The sequence below is a fragment of the Notechis scutatus genome, chromosome 2 (assembly GCF_049901735.1).
Source record: "Notechis scutatus isolate UNSWTSFEM ecotype Mainland chromosome 2, rNotScu1.2, whole genome shotgun sequence".
NCBI classification, from domain to species: domain Eukaryota; kingdom Metazoa; phylum Chordata; class Lepidosauria; order Squamata; family Elapidae; genus Notechis; species Notechis scutatus.
This window is the reverse complement of record NC_142010.1, coordinates 256,107,905-256,121,290: the sequence shown is the minus strand read 5'-3', so window position 1 is coordinate 256,121,290 and position 13,386 is coordinate 256,107,905. Positions and strand designations below refer to the sequence as shown.

Genomic DNA, 13,386 nt, shown 5'->3' with positions numbered 1-13,386 from the left:
TCACAAGCAAAGTCAACGGAGGAGCTAGATTCGCTTTAACGACTGTTAAGTGAACTGTTGCTTAAATAGCTGTAGTGATTCACTTAACAACTGTGGTGAGAAAAATTGTAAAATGCGACTTAACCATCTTGCTTAGCAATAGAAATTTTGGGCTCCATTGTGGACATAAGTCGAGGACGTATAAAACAAAACCCTTCACCTTTGAGAAGTGAATCCATCTTTCTCACTCTTCAGTTTTGGTCTACAATGGGGACCCACACAATCAAATGTTCCCCCTAGAAATAATTCCTCACAGAGGCAACCAGTGAACCACGGGGGAAAAATGTGCTTTTCTCTGAGGAAACAGACCAATCAACCCTCCCTCCATGCAGAAAATTAGCTCCTCAGGGATAAAGGTTAGACGGTTTTTCCAGACAGATTACATTTCTATCCAACGGGCTTTTTAATTTTGGGGGTTACGGCAGTCACGCATGAGATGACACCACAGTTAAAAGCCTAAACTGCGGCAGAATTTTGTCTAATCAACAAGAAACCAGAAACACCCAGGAGGAATGACTTCACATTTTTTGGAAGCAACCTGAGGCGCAGAGTAAAGTGCCCTTTCTTTTTTAAAATTAAAGTAACTGGACTTTCATAAATTGGAGAAGAAACAGACACCAGCTATCGTGGCTCACCACCCATGCAGAGAGAAAAAACAGACTGTGCTTTATTAAATGGACAATTTCCAAGCAGGTAACTGTCAGCACTTTATGGCTTGTTTTGAAAAGATACACAGATACATGTAGCTTATTTTCTGGCTATTTAGATACGAACCAAACAGCAACTCCTTCTGTAATTTAATTCTAAAAGAAAGCAGATGAGAATGCTTAACACAGGGACCGGAATCCAAGACTAAGAACCCCATCGGAAATATGTAATATATTGCAAACACACAGTTCACCATTTTAGGAGACCTGCCTCTTCTATCTGTCATTTTCGATGGAATAGATGAACCAATCTGCGGACTGGTAATTGCCTTTTTCAATTCCTATATTTCAAATGACTGGTTCGGCCTTCAGACAAAGGGACCCATAATCCAATCCATCTACTACCTGCTTGCATTTGGATTAAGACGGATCACGAAGCTACTAAAATAAAGTCCAACTAAATAAAATTGCCTTTTGTTCTGGGCTTTTCAACAGCCTGAGCTCCTGTAATGAGCAAAAGATATTATGGGTAACAAGGAAGGAAAAAACTAGCATTATTCCTTTTAAGGGGGAAAAAAGCACCTTTGCCTACTTTAAACCAAGATGTTTTGTTAAATCATGAATCTTGGCTTGGTTTGACAACGTAATTCATAATTCCAGCTGGATAGCAATAAGCACTTCATAGTGCTTTATAGCCCTCTCTAAGTGGTTTACAGAGTCAGCATATGGCCCCTCAACAATCTGGGTCCTCATTTTACTGACCTCAGAAGGATGGAAGGCTGAGTCAACCTTGAGCAAGTCAGGAACAAACTCCTGGCAGTGGGCAGAGTCAGCCTGCAATACTGCAATTGCCCTAATTAGATCGTGATTCTCGAGCCAAACTTCAAAAAACTTCAAAGGATTTATTAGAGGCTATATTCTGGCACTGCCCTGTATGAAGCCAACTCTGGCATACATAATTTACAGTCACCTGTGGCTCCAGGGGTGGGATTCTACCGGTTCTGTCCACTTCTGTAGAACCGGTTGCTCTGAAGAGCAGCAAACAGAGAGCATACATAGAACCGGTTCTATGTTTGCTACTGTTTTAGCCCGCCCACTCGCCTGGGCTCTTACCTGACCTTTATTTCCTGCTTTTTCAACCGCAGCTGCTTTGCGCGACACAGCTCCGGTTGAAAAAGCAGGGAAAAAGGGCTTTTCCAACCGCTGCGCACTTGCACGCAGCGCTGCTCAGCTGTCTGGGCAGCTCAGCAGGTCGTAAATTGCACTTGCGCGACTTGCGCGCGACACAGAGCGACAGAACCGGTAGTTATACCAGTCGGATCCCATCCCTGCCTGTGGCCCTGTTTCCCATCCCCCCCCCATGTCTCATAAACCAAATGTGGATCCACTGTGTATTTTAGTTAGAATCTTTTAAAGATAAAAGAGTTGGAATGTACTTTCGATTTCAAACTGCTGTGAAAAAGCCTACAAGAGTATTCAGTTCCTATTTTAAAATACCTTTTTTATTAAAGACTTTAACAATGATAAAACCTAACACAAACCAACGAGAAAGAAAAGAATAAAAAAATACAAAGTTCAGAAAGACAAAAAGAAAAAAAAATGAAATAAGAGGAAAAAAATAGAATAGAATAACGGAGTTGGAAGTGACCTTGGAGTTCTTCTAGTCCAACCCCCTGTTTAGACTGGAAATCCTATACCATTTCAGACAAATGGTTATCCAAGTGAATTTAAAGAATTGACCTTCACAGGAAATACTGTACAAGCAAGTTTAATAATTCTCTACCTTCTTTGATATTAAATTACAGAAATCACTTCTTATGACAACAATTGTCTGTTCACAAATTCAAAGAAGCATCTAACGTTTCTGTCCGCTATCAGCAAAATGGGTTCATGAAAGTGGTTTTTGTTTTAATTCTGATCAAATGGATCCTATATTCCTTTTCTTTGCTCCTAATATTCTTCATCTTATCCAAATTTTCTTTCTCCCATTTTGGGAGTTTCTTCATGGCTTTAATAGGCCACTTTTTATAAATCCAACAATAAGTAGGTCGATGTTTAGCTCTTGGCTTGTCATTTGTATCCCACTTTATTTTTCATCTCTTGCCTTGCAATCCACAACTTCTATTGTATTTTCTGGTATTTGTGCACAGGCTGCGGTTTTTGTTACCTCTCCATACTTTCGATCCGTAAATTCTTCTTCGCACTTTCAGAGGAAGAAATGGTGGACTGAAGGTAACTCCACAAAGAATGGAGCTGATTGTGGCAGAATGACATGGCTGCAAGTGGACCATTTTTCAAAAGCTCTCCAAATAGGGAGAGTTTACCCATAAGTGCACTCCATACAGTTTATGTTTGGTTTTTGTCTTAAGTGGGTTTCAAGACAGAGATAGAAACTAGAGGAATTTGGGCAATGAACCATTCGTATTTTTTTAAATATAATTTTATTGAAAGTTTTAAGAACAAGAGTAGAAATGAATACGAACTAAAGCAGAACATAAAAGAAAAGAGAAAAAACGGGGGAAACACGAATAAAGAAAAGGTGTAGAAAAAAAAGGTATAAAGAAATAACTTCCAACTTTCTTTAAGCAATTATAAGTACAATTAGAGATTTAATCTATACTCACCCCCAGTTTTTCCTGTTTTATGGAAAAATGCATAAGGTTTTTCAGTCAGCAATAAACATAGCGACTATCTTTTCTCTAACCAAACAGGTCAGTTTGGCCTTCTCAGCAAGTCCTATCATCTTCACCAACCATTCCCCCATTATTGCCCCATCTCCCATTTTGATCTTCGGACACACACACAGACACACACACACACACACACACACACTCTCCCAAAACATGGCTTTCAAGTCATTTTCAGGGATTTGAGCTAGGTTAAAAGTGAGAACAGACCGTCTCTTCAAAATCTCACACTCCTGCTCCTATCTTTAAAACCTTCCAGAATGGTCAACTAAAAAAAAAAGCCAAATTCATTGTGGAAAGATTATTTGAGACCGTCTTCTCAGAATTTATTAAAAATGAAAATGAGCCTCCAAAACTTAAGTTTTTTCCTGATCACCCAGAATGTAGAAGGAACTGTGGCGCCAGATGGTGTGGTGGAATTTGGTCTGGAGTTGCCAGACAGAGGGACTTCTTTTTACAGGGCAAAGGGGCAGCGGAGTCTGGAATGTCTGGTAGGCAGGAAGGGAGCAAGGACAGGTCCTCCCTAGCAGTTCACAAGAATACATTTGTAATGATTGCAGGTCATCCTTTTAGTCTGGCAAGATTCTGTCTGTAGGTGAGCAACAATAGAGAAACTACTCAGAAGTGACTCGTTCTTGGTTGCTTTGGACCTGACGTGGTCTGAGAAGTCGGAGCTCCTCACAAGTAAAGGTTAACAAGAGGATGTTCTAATTTGGCTGATGGCCATGAAGAAACTCAATTCTGTGTCGTAGAGGTGGTTTTTGGAAAGGCAACTGGACTTTCTTAGTTTTTGCTTGAAGACTTTATACAATATAGAATAACAGAGTTGGAAGGAACCTTGGTTGGACTCTTCAAGTGGAACCCCTTCTTAGGCAGGAAACCCTATACCATTTCAGACAAGTGGTTGTCCAATCTCTTCTTAAAAATTTCCAGCATTGGAGCATTTACAACTTCTGGAGGCAAGCTGTTCCACTGACTAACGGAATTTCTCCTTAGTTCTAGATTGCTTCTCTCCTTGATCAGTTTCCATCCATTGCTTCTTGTCCTGCCCTCAGGTGCTTTGGAGAATAGCTTGACTCCCTCTTCTTTGTGGCAGCCCCTGAGATATGTCAACCCCCTGAGTCCTTCTTTTTGTTTCACTCTCATCCAAGAAACTTCTCCAGTTTCTTGGATGAGAAGTGAAACATTTTCAAGCAAAAACCAAGACAGTCCAATTGCCTTTTGAAGAAGCACCTTTGGGACAACCATGACCTGGATGACTGAGCGTCTCCATAGACACTTCCAACTCTATGATATTTTGGTTCAGAAGGTCATTTTTCTGCTCCATTCTTGGCCACCTAGCTGAACTCTAACCTGGTTCACATTGTGAGTCCTACCCATCCTAGGCATTTCTGCATGAGACACACTCCTGAACAGCTGGGAGACACTGTCCTTGGTGCTTATAGATAAAAGCATCCTGCTTTTTTTCTTCCCAACCTAAGCAAGATTAGAGCCCTACATATTGACTTGCTGTGCAATGGATGGAACTTGACTGCTTTTAATGACTAACTTTGCCCAGGCAAATGCAGAAGAAAATTCCTGGTTCTTTACTTTTCACTCCATTCCATGGCTGAGAAGAAGATACCCTAAAATGTGGAACTTCTTTGCCCACAAGGAGAAAGGGGCATTGTGGGTAGAATGCTTTATATTAACTTTCCTTAACCCAGTGCTCTTCAGTTGTGCTGGGACTACAACTGGCTGGAAAGCTGGAGAAAACTCTTTTAGGCTAGGCTTGGGCGTGCCCACTGTTGAACATTTTGGGTTGGGCCCCAACTCTGCTGTTTCTTCTTTTCCTCACAGTTTTTCTTCCTCAGTAACACCACTTCCCTTAGCATGCACTGTCAGCCAATGTATTCTCTCTCGAAAGAGGAACCCTTAGTTTGAAGGAGAATTGGGACTACCGGTATTGTTTCTGGCATCAGCTTAAATGTGGAGGATTCTGTCTGTCTGCCTTGCCTGCCTACCCACCTACTTAGCTACCTATCCAACTACCTTCCTGCTTTCCTGCCTACTTATCTATCTACCTGCCTGCTTGCCTGCCTACCTACCTTCTATCTGCCTTCCTGCCTTCCTACCTATCTACTTACCCATATAACTACCCGCCTTCCTGCTTACCTATCTGCCTGCCTGCTGCCTGTCTAGCTACCTACTTACCTATCTACTGCCTGCCTGCCTACCTACCTACTTAGCTACCTATCCAACTACCTACCTGTCTGCCTGCCTCCCTGCCTACATATCTGTCTACCTGCCTGCTTACCTGCCTGCTTACCTGCCTGCCTACCTATCTGTCTATCTGCCTTCCTGCCTAAGTATCTACTTACCTATATAACTACCTGCCTCCCTATCTGCCTGCCTGCCTCCCTATCTGCCTTCCTTCCTACCTACTTGCCTATCTATCTACCTGCCTGCCTGCCTATCTGCCTGCCTGTATCTGCCTGCCTACCTACCTACTTACCTATCTGCCTCCCTCCCTCCCTACCTAATTAGATAGATGTCAGCCCTTCCAGGTGACAGGAGTAGATGAACTAATTCTACTTTATTGCAAGACTACATTAACAGAATTTTGCAAGTTGAAATTACACACTTCCTGCCTGCCACTTTTAACTGCCTGATCTATTAGGGTGGGTCCTTTCTCAGTTTCCTTCTGTGATTGTTAAGCAACTGTGGATTCCTGCCCCTGACTGGGTTGTTTCCTCCTGTCTCTCCTTCTCTTTCCTTGAAAACCACTACTGTAATGCATTCCATTATAATCCCCCCTTAGGGTTGTTTTCAGCTTTGTACCCAAAGAAACTACAAATTGTTACGGAGTTTGCAAGGATGCACAGCTCAGGTTTTGCAGGGCGTAACTAAAATATATTATTGATATACTTACAGATGTTTCTTTTGGCTGTCTCCAGCATAAGAAAACGGGGAAATAGCAAACACAGACATGCAAAAACAATCACATTATGAAAACCTACCTCATCCATCATGGAACAAGGAACCCACCAGCTATGCAACCAAACATGCTTTAGATTCAAGAGCACAGGATTTCCATTGCTAAGCAAGATAGTTGAATTTTGTCCTATTTTATGACCGTTCCTGCCACAATTGATAAGTGAATCACTGCCATTATTAACTTAATAACATGGTTGTTAAGTGAACCTGGCTTCCCCATTGACTTTGCTTGTCAGAAAGGGATCACATGGCCCCTAGACACTGCAACCATCATAAAGACTCTAGAAAAAATGCAGAGAAGAGCAACCAGGATGATTAGGGGACTGGAGACTAAAACATATGAGGAACGATTGCAGGAACTGGGCCTGGCTAGTCTAGTGAAGAGAAGGACCAGGGGAGATAGGAGAGCAGTCTTCCAATATTTTTAGGGGCTGCCACAGAGAGGAGGAAGGGGTCAAGCTATTTTCTAAGGCAACTGTAGGCCAGACAAGGAATAATGGATGGAAACTGAACAAGGAGAGATTCAACCTGGAATAAGGAGAAACTTTCTGACAGGGAGAACAATCAACCAATGGAATAGAAGTTGCCTTCAGAAGTTGTGGGAGTTTCATCGTTGGAAGCTTTCAAGAAGAGACTGGACCGCCATCTGTCAGAAATGCTGTAGGGTCTCCTGCTTGGGCAGGGGGTTGGACTAGATGATGTACAAGGTTCTTGCCAACTCTGACAAACACATGACAGTTGCCAAGCTTCCAAAATTTGATCACGTGACCATGGGGATGTTGCAGTGGGCATTAGTGTGAAAAATGGCCCTGTCCCTTTTTTCAGTGCTGTTGTAATTCTGAACGGTAACTAAATGAATGGCTGTAAGTCAAGGACTACCTGTATTTTCATGATTTATCACCGGATGCTGCAAAGATTCTAAAATGGCACATGGTGTTCACAGTCCTCCTCCATCTCAGTAGGAAGGGAGGCATCGTGGCTTCGGTGTCAGTGTGTTCTATCTAGAGCAGTGATGGCGAACCTTTTTGTTGTGGTGTGCTGAAAGTGTGCGTGCGCGTGTGCCATCACCCACAATGCAATGCACCCCACCCCCCTGCGCATGCCTGCGCAACCCCCCTGCCCCCTTACCTGCACTGCGCATGCGGGGCCTCCCAGCTGATCTTCGGCCCATTGGAGGCTTTTTCCCCCCTCTCGGGGGCTCGAGGGAATCCTCTGCAGCCTTTGGAGGCTGAAAAATGGGCCCATTTTTCGACCTCCAGAGGCTGCAGAGGCTTCCGTCGAGCCTCCGGGAGGGTGAAAAAGGCCTCCAATGGGCAGAAAATCAGCTGGGAGGTGCGCTCATGCGCAGTGCAGGTAAGTTTGGCTGGGGCTCGCGTGCCCGCACAAATGCCTCGGCGTGCCACACCTGCCATAGGTGATCTAGAGCAAAGGGGCTTGACTTACAATCATTCATTTAGCAACTCTTCAAAGTTAGGACAGCACTGGAGAAAATGACTTGTGACTGATCCTCGCACTTAATAATCATTATAGCATCCCCATAGTCACGTGATCAGAATTTGAGTGCTTGGCATATATTTGCAATATTTGCAGGATCCTGGGGTCACGCGATCATCATTTATGACCTTCCCAGCTGGATTCCAACAGATGAAGTTTATGGGGAAGCTGGATTTGCTTAATGACTATGTGATTAATTTAACTGCAGTGGTTCACTTAATAACCATGGGGAAAAAAGGGTCATAAAATCAGGAATGACCCAGTTAATAACAGCTTTCCTTATCAGTGGAAATTCTGGTTTGAATGGTCATGTTGAGGACTAGCTGTATTGAATTTACCTGTATATATTTCAGGCTTGGTTGATGCATCCTCCTTAAATTGCAGTGTAGTTTGTATATCAACTAGTGTTAGTTTATTCAGCAAATTACAAATAAACCACAACACATTCAAGGAACCATGGTTAAATGGTTCAGTGCACTGCAACAATCTAATGGTAATGTGTTGACAAGTCTTGAACAAAATTTAAACCCCATATGATTCTCCTTATTCACATACAACATATCAATTTGCAAAGTGGATTTAAAACGGTTTCCTTCTACAGCTCCTGTCTCATCTGCTGCTTGTTAATTTGCTCTAAAATAATTAATTCCTGCAGGCCACTAAGATTTTGTCTGCATCCACCTAGTTCATCACGATACCCTATCATTCTGCACAAAGCTGCTTTTGTTTCTAATACCAAGTTGGTTGCTAAGCAGTGAGTAAGTAAACTTAGCCACAGGACCTTCTGAACTAGTCTGGTTCCTACCAACAGTAACGGGCAACAATTCAGAGATATGATTTGTAATTTAGGAGGCAAAATTGATTCTCCACCCACACACAATTTTAAGCGGGCAACTAAGTACTGTGGCTGCAAAAAAGATTTTTTTAAAAAACAACAGGCATGTTAGCTTCCTTTATTGTCAAAAAAAATATATCCAAAGGACCCTTTAACTTACAGGCATCAAATGTGAAATCTAATTTATGAGCATATCTTCTTTGCTTTATATAATGTGGAACGGAGTCTGATTTCAAAGCCAGAATGCATAACTTTAGCCCAGCATACCAATTCATAATTGAGTAACATAATATTACATCTAGAATTTTTAGCCTTTGTAAAGTTAATTAGTAACCTGAACCTTGGAAGAATGTGGTGATATGGTGGAGCAACTTGTAAGAATTTTAATTGTTTCATTCATAAATTACACCTCTGCATTTACACAGAGTGACTTTCTGATTATTCTGTTGAAAAACAATATTCACAATATTTTTGTTGGAAGCAAAATACTATACGACCTTTGATGTTCAAGGGGCCACAGTTAACATTTTGGGAGAAGGACAGATTCCAGGAGTTTAGGGCACTGATGCAGAATAGCTGGAGTTGTTCCTATAGGTTTGGTTTGGCTTAGGTAAGAGCTTTCTTGTTATGTTTTAGTTTAAACCAGGGGTCTTCAAACTTGACAGCTTTAAGACTTGTGAACTTCAACTCCCAGAATTCCTCCTCCAGTCATGTTAGCTCAGGAATTCTGGGAGTTGAAGTCCACAAGTCTTAAACATGCCAAGTTTGAAGACCCGGTTTAAACTATATTAAGTTTAATCTGAATCTGTCAGAGTAAGCAATTTATGGCTTCTCCACTGAGCCAAAGGGAGAGTCCAGGATGGGTAGTCTCTAGTCTCCTAGCTCTGCAGACCAAGTTGAAAAACTGAGGACACACCCCCTGGTAACGGTCCCCAGTTCTTCACTTGGTCTCAGTGTGTTCAGACCACCCTTTAAGGGCTCTGAATAGTTAGGATTGTAGAAGAATATTCACCCCCTGGATTAAGCTTTTTTTCACAGAGGCTTAGATCAGGTTTGACAGCTAGCCAGTGTTGCTGAACTTCCAACCCTACTAGAACTATTGGTGAGAGACCCTGTACCTAGGTCCTACCCCAAAACCTAGCCAAATTTCTCACCTAACAACTACAGCCCTATGCAGAATCCATCAACTCACACCTAAGAAACTAATTCCAGTTCATCGAGATCATAAAGAAACAAAACTTACAACCCAGCGACCTACTAGTGAGCTTCGATGTCATATCCCTCTTCACCCAAGTGCCTATAAAAGAAGCCTTGACAGCCATCCAAAACAAATACCCCCCACCCCAAGCACATCCTAGATCTGACCAACCACTGCCTATCCAATACATACTTCACCTACAACGGACAAAAATGCAAACAAACAGAAGGAGCACCCATGGGATCACTCCTCTCACCTGTCATCACAAACCTCTACATGGAACACTTTGAAACACAAGCTCGAGAAAAAGATGATCACAAACCCAAACTCTGGCTCAGATACGTAGATGACACCTTCATAATCTGGCCACACGGGAAAGAAAAACTGAACAACTTCCTCACACACCTCAACAGCCTATGCCCCAAAATACAATTCACCATGGAAACAGAAGCTAACAATCAACTTCCCTTCCTAGATGTCTTCGTATATAAAAAAATCCAATGGCTCCCTAGGACACACCATCTACCAGAAGAAAACACATACAAACTGCTATCTACACGCACTCTCACACCACCACCCAGCACAGATCAATTCCGTAGCTGAGACACTCATCTCCAGAACAAAATGCTTAGCCGATGAACAACACCTAAAAACCGAACTACACACTCTCACTAACGTACTAACAGCCAATGGATTCCAAAGAAAGAAGATACCCACCTAATCCAAAAAGAAACCCCAACCAGAATCCAAGACAGAGAACGGCAAAGCCCTCCTCCCATATATAAAAGGCACTACAGACAAAATCAGCAAGATCCTCCAAAAATACAACATTAAAACAGCATTCTGCACAAACAGAAAAATATCCACCATCCTAAGAAACCCCAAAGACAAAATCCAGTTAGAAAACCAAGGAGTATACGAAATCCCTTGCACCGCCTGTCCCACCACATACATCGGACAAACTAACAGAAGAATAAGTGCACGCATTGAAGAACACAAGAACTCAATCAAAAAAGAAGAACCGACCTCTTCCCTGGTCCAACACTTCAAAGCCACAGGACATGAGATTGACTTTAAAAATACCAGAACTATCGCCAAAACCGACCACTTCAACAACAGAATAATCAGAGAAGCCATAGAGAGAAAAACACCCACACAGCATGAATAAACGAGATGATACCTCCCGCCTACCAGCCATTTGGAAACCCGCCCTCATTAACAAACGAGTATCTAACATGAAAAATGACACCAGACCCACACCCACGTGGGCCACACAAGATGCTACCACCACACTTCCACGTAGAAAGCAGACTCACACCCACACAGAAGATGAGACATGACCACAGACCAGAAGCAGCTGCATCAGTACCCGCTTCAAACCCCTCCGACCCATACATGAAGCGAACTGACGCCCACCATGAAGATGTGGCAACAACCACGAACGCGAAACCAAACAACAGGATCACAGCTCACCAGCTCAAATCCCCCAGCAACTAAGACTAACCTGAGCACAACCAAGCCCCCACCTGAACAGAATACACCCCCAGCCAATCAGAACACAGCCAAACCCCCAACCAATGATAACACGCCCCCACCCATTCAGAACATAGCCAAGCCCTCACCCAATCAAGTCACACCCCCACTAGCAGTTAAAAGGAAGAAGCAGCTGCAAGCTCACATTACTCTGAGAAGCACAAAGCCGAAGACACAAGCCTGAAGATGATGAATGAGACTTCATTGAAACGTCGCCTAGATACTTCCAATTTTACGCGGGAGAAACCCCGAATAACCAGAGATCCACAGATATATAGATATATAGACATATAGATAAAAGCAATCAGCAATCAAAATTCACAGCAATCAAAATTCAGATACTTGGCCACTGACTCATACTTATGGCGGCTGGAATGTTCCTGGGTCCTGTGTTCGTTCACCTTAGGCAATCTTTTTGACATGCAAAGTCAATGGGGAAGCCAGGTTCACTTAATAACCATGTTGCTCACTTTACAACTGCAGCAATTAACAACTATGGCAAGAAAGACTGTAAAATGGGGCAAATTCACTTAACTGTCTCACTTAGCAATGGAAATTTTGAGCTCCTTGGTAGTCATAAGTTGAGAACTACCTGTATTGTGTATCATTTGCCTATTACCTACTGTCTGGGGTGTTTTCATGAAGGAAGGTGGTACATTTCCCTGTTGCAGGAGGATCATAAATTTAGATGCGTAGAAACGAGAAAGGATGAGTTAGACCCCAAACTTGGCTACTTTTAAGACGTGTGGACTTCCAACTCCCAGAATTCCTGAGCTAACATGACTGGAGGAGGAATTCTGGGAGTTGAAATCCACAAGTCTTAAAGCTGTCAAGTTTGAAGACCCCTGAGTTAGACAAATAGTATGTTCCACTTTGGAATAGTTCCAAGGCAGTGTTGGGACTAATCAGCAGTGCTAGGACTGGACAATATTTGAGAAGGAAGGATAAACCATTGACAATAGCAGTAGCACTTAGACTTACATACTGCTTTGTAGTGCTTTACCTCCCTCTGTAAGCGGTTTTACAGAGTCAGCCTATTGCCCCCAACAATCTGGGTCCTCATTTTACCCACCTCGGAAGGATGGAAGGCTGAGTCAACCTTGAGCCTGGTGGGATTCGAACTGCCAAATTGCAGTCAGCTGGCAGTCAGCAGAAGTTGCACTCTAACCACTGCGCCACTGTGGCTCACAATGCAGAGAAATAACACTTTTTAAATACTGTTAACTGTGAGGCTCTCTCCCCAGTGGGAAGGTGGACCTGGATCGTAAGATAGCATGGATTAAGCAATAGGAACCTCTGCTGATGACATTGGAAAGAGGATGTTTCAGAACAGGTGACAAACAGAGCAATTATTGCCTGCTGTTGGCGCCCAGCTGCTATTTATAGGTATTGTCTAAAAACACCAAGGTCTTTGCAGACAATGGCTTTAAGTTAGTCATGATTGATGTTCTAAGGCAGTAGACTCTCTTGGCCTCTGCCAAGGGGGATACAACATCTCTTGAAGTCTGGGAGCTGCAGGAGAAGCTCATATCCCAGCTAGATGTCAGGAAAAAAACTTGATAGCCATTTTTTTGAAGGTGATGATTTGCTGGGATCTGTTCCTAGCCCAAGAGAGCCACTTGGGGAAAGACACAATTAGTACCTGAACTTAATAACTGGAAGAATCTGAACTTTGTTGGTAGCAAAGTTATCATTTCGCTTCCTTTCTTTCTCTCTCTCTCTCTCTCTCTCTCTCTCTCTCTCTCTCTCTCTCTCTCTCTCTCTCTCTCTCCCTCCCTCCCTCCCTCCCTCCCTCCCTCCCTCCCTTCCTCCTTCTGTCCTCTTTCCCTTCCTTCTTTCCATATTTATTTGCCATCTCACGGTTTAGCCGCCTCTGACCAGAGATTGAGTCTTGATGTTGCTTGCATCTGTGATCCTTCTTTAAGGATCTCTTTTATGGGTTTAATTCGAAGTATGAGAATCCTGTTTTGGGATCTC

General features: G+C 42.9%; 1 protein-coding gene across 2 annotated transcripts in view; it reads left to right on the top strand.

Moving 5' to 3' along the window:
* ME2 (malic enzyme 2) overlaps positions 1 to 13,386 on the top strand; it is a 46,014-nt gene that overhangs the window by 5,747 nt on the left and 26,881 nt on the right. Inside the window, exon 1 of one of the 2 annotated variants that reach the window (XM_087958680.1) lies at positions 983 to 1,007. The exons of the other annotated variant lie outside the window; for it this stretch is intronic. The gene's annotated coding sequence lies outside the window, so the exon portion shown is untranslated. Of the gene's footprint in view, positions 1 to 982; positions 1,008 to 13,386 lie in introns of those variants that run through there. 2 annotated transcript variants of the gene reach the window in all.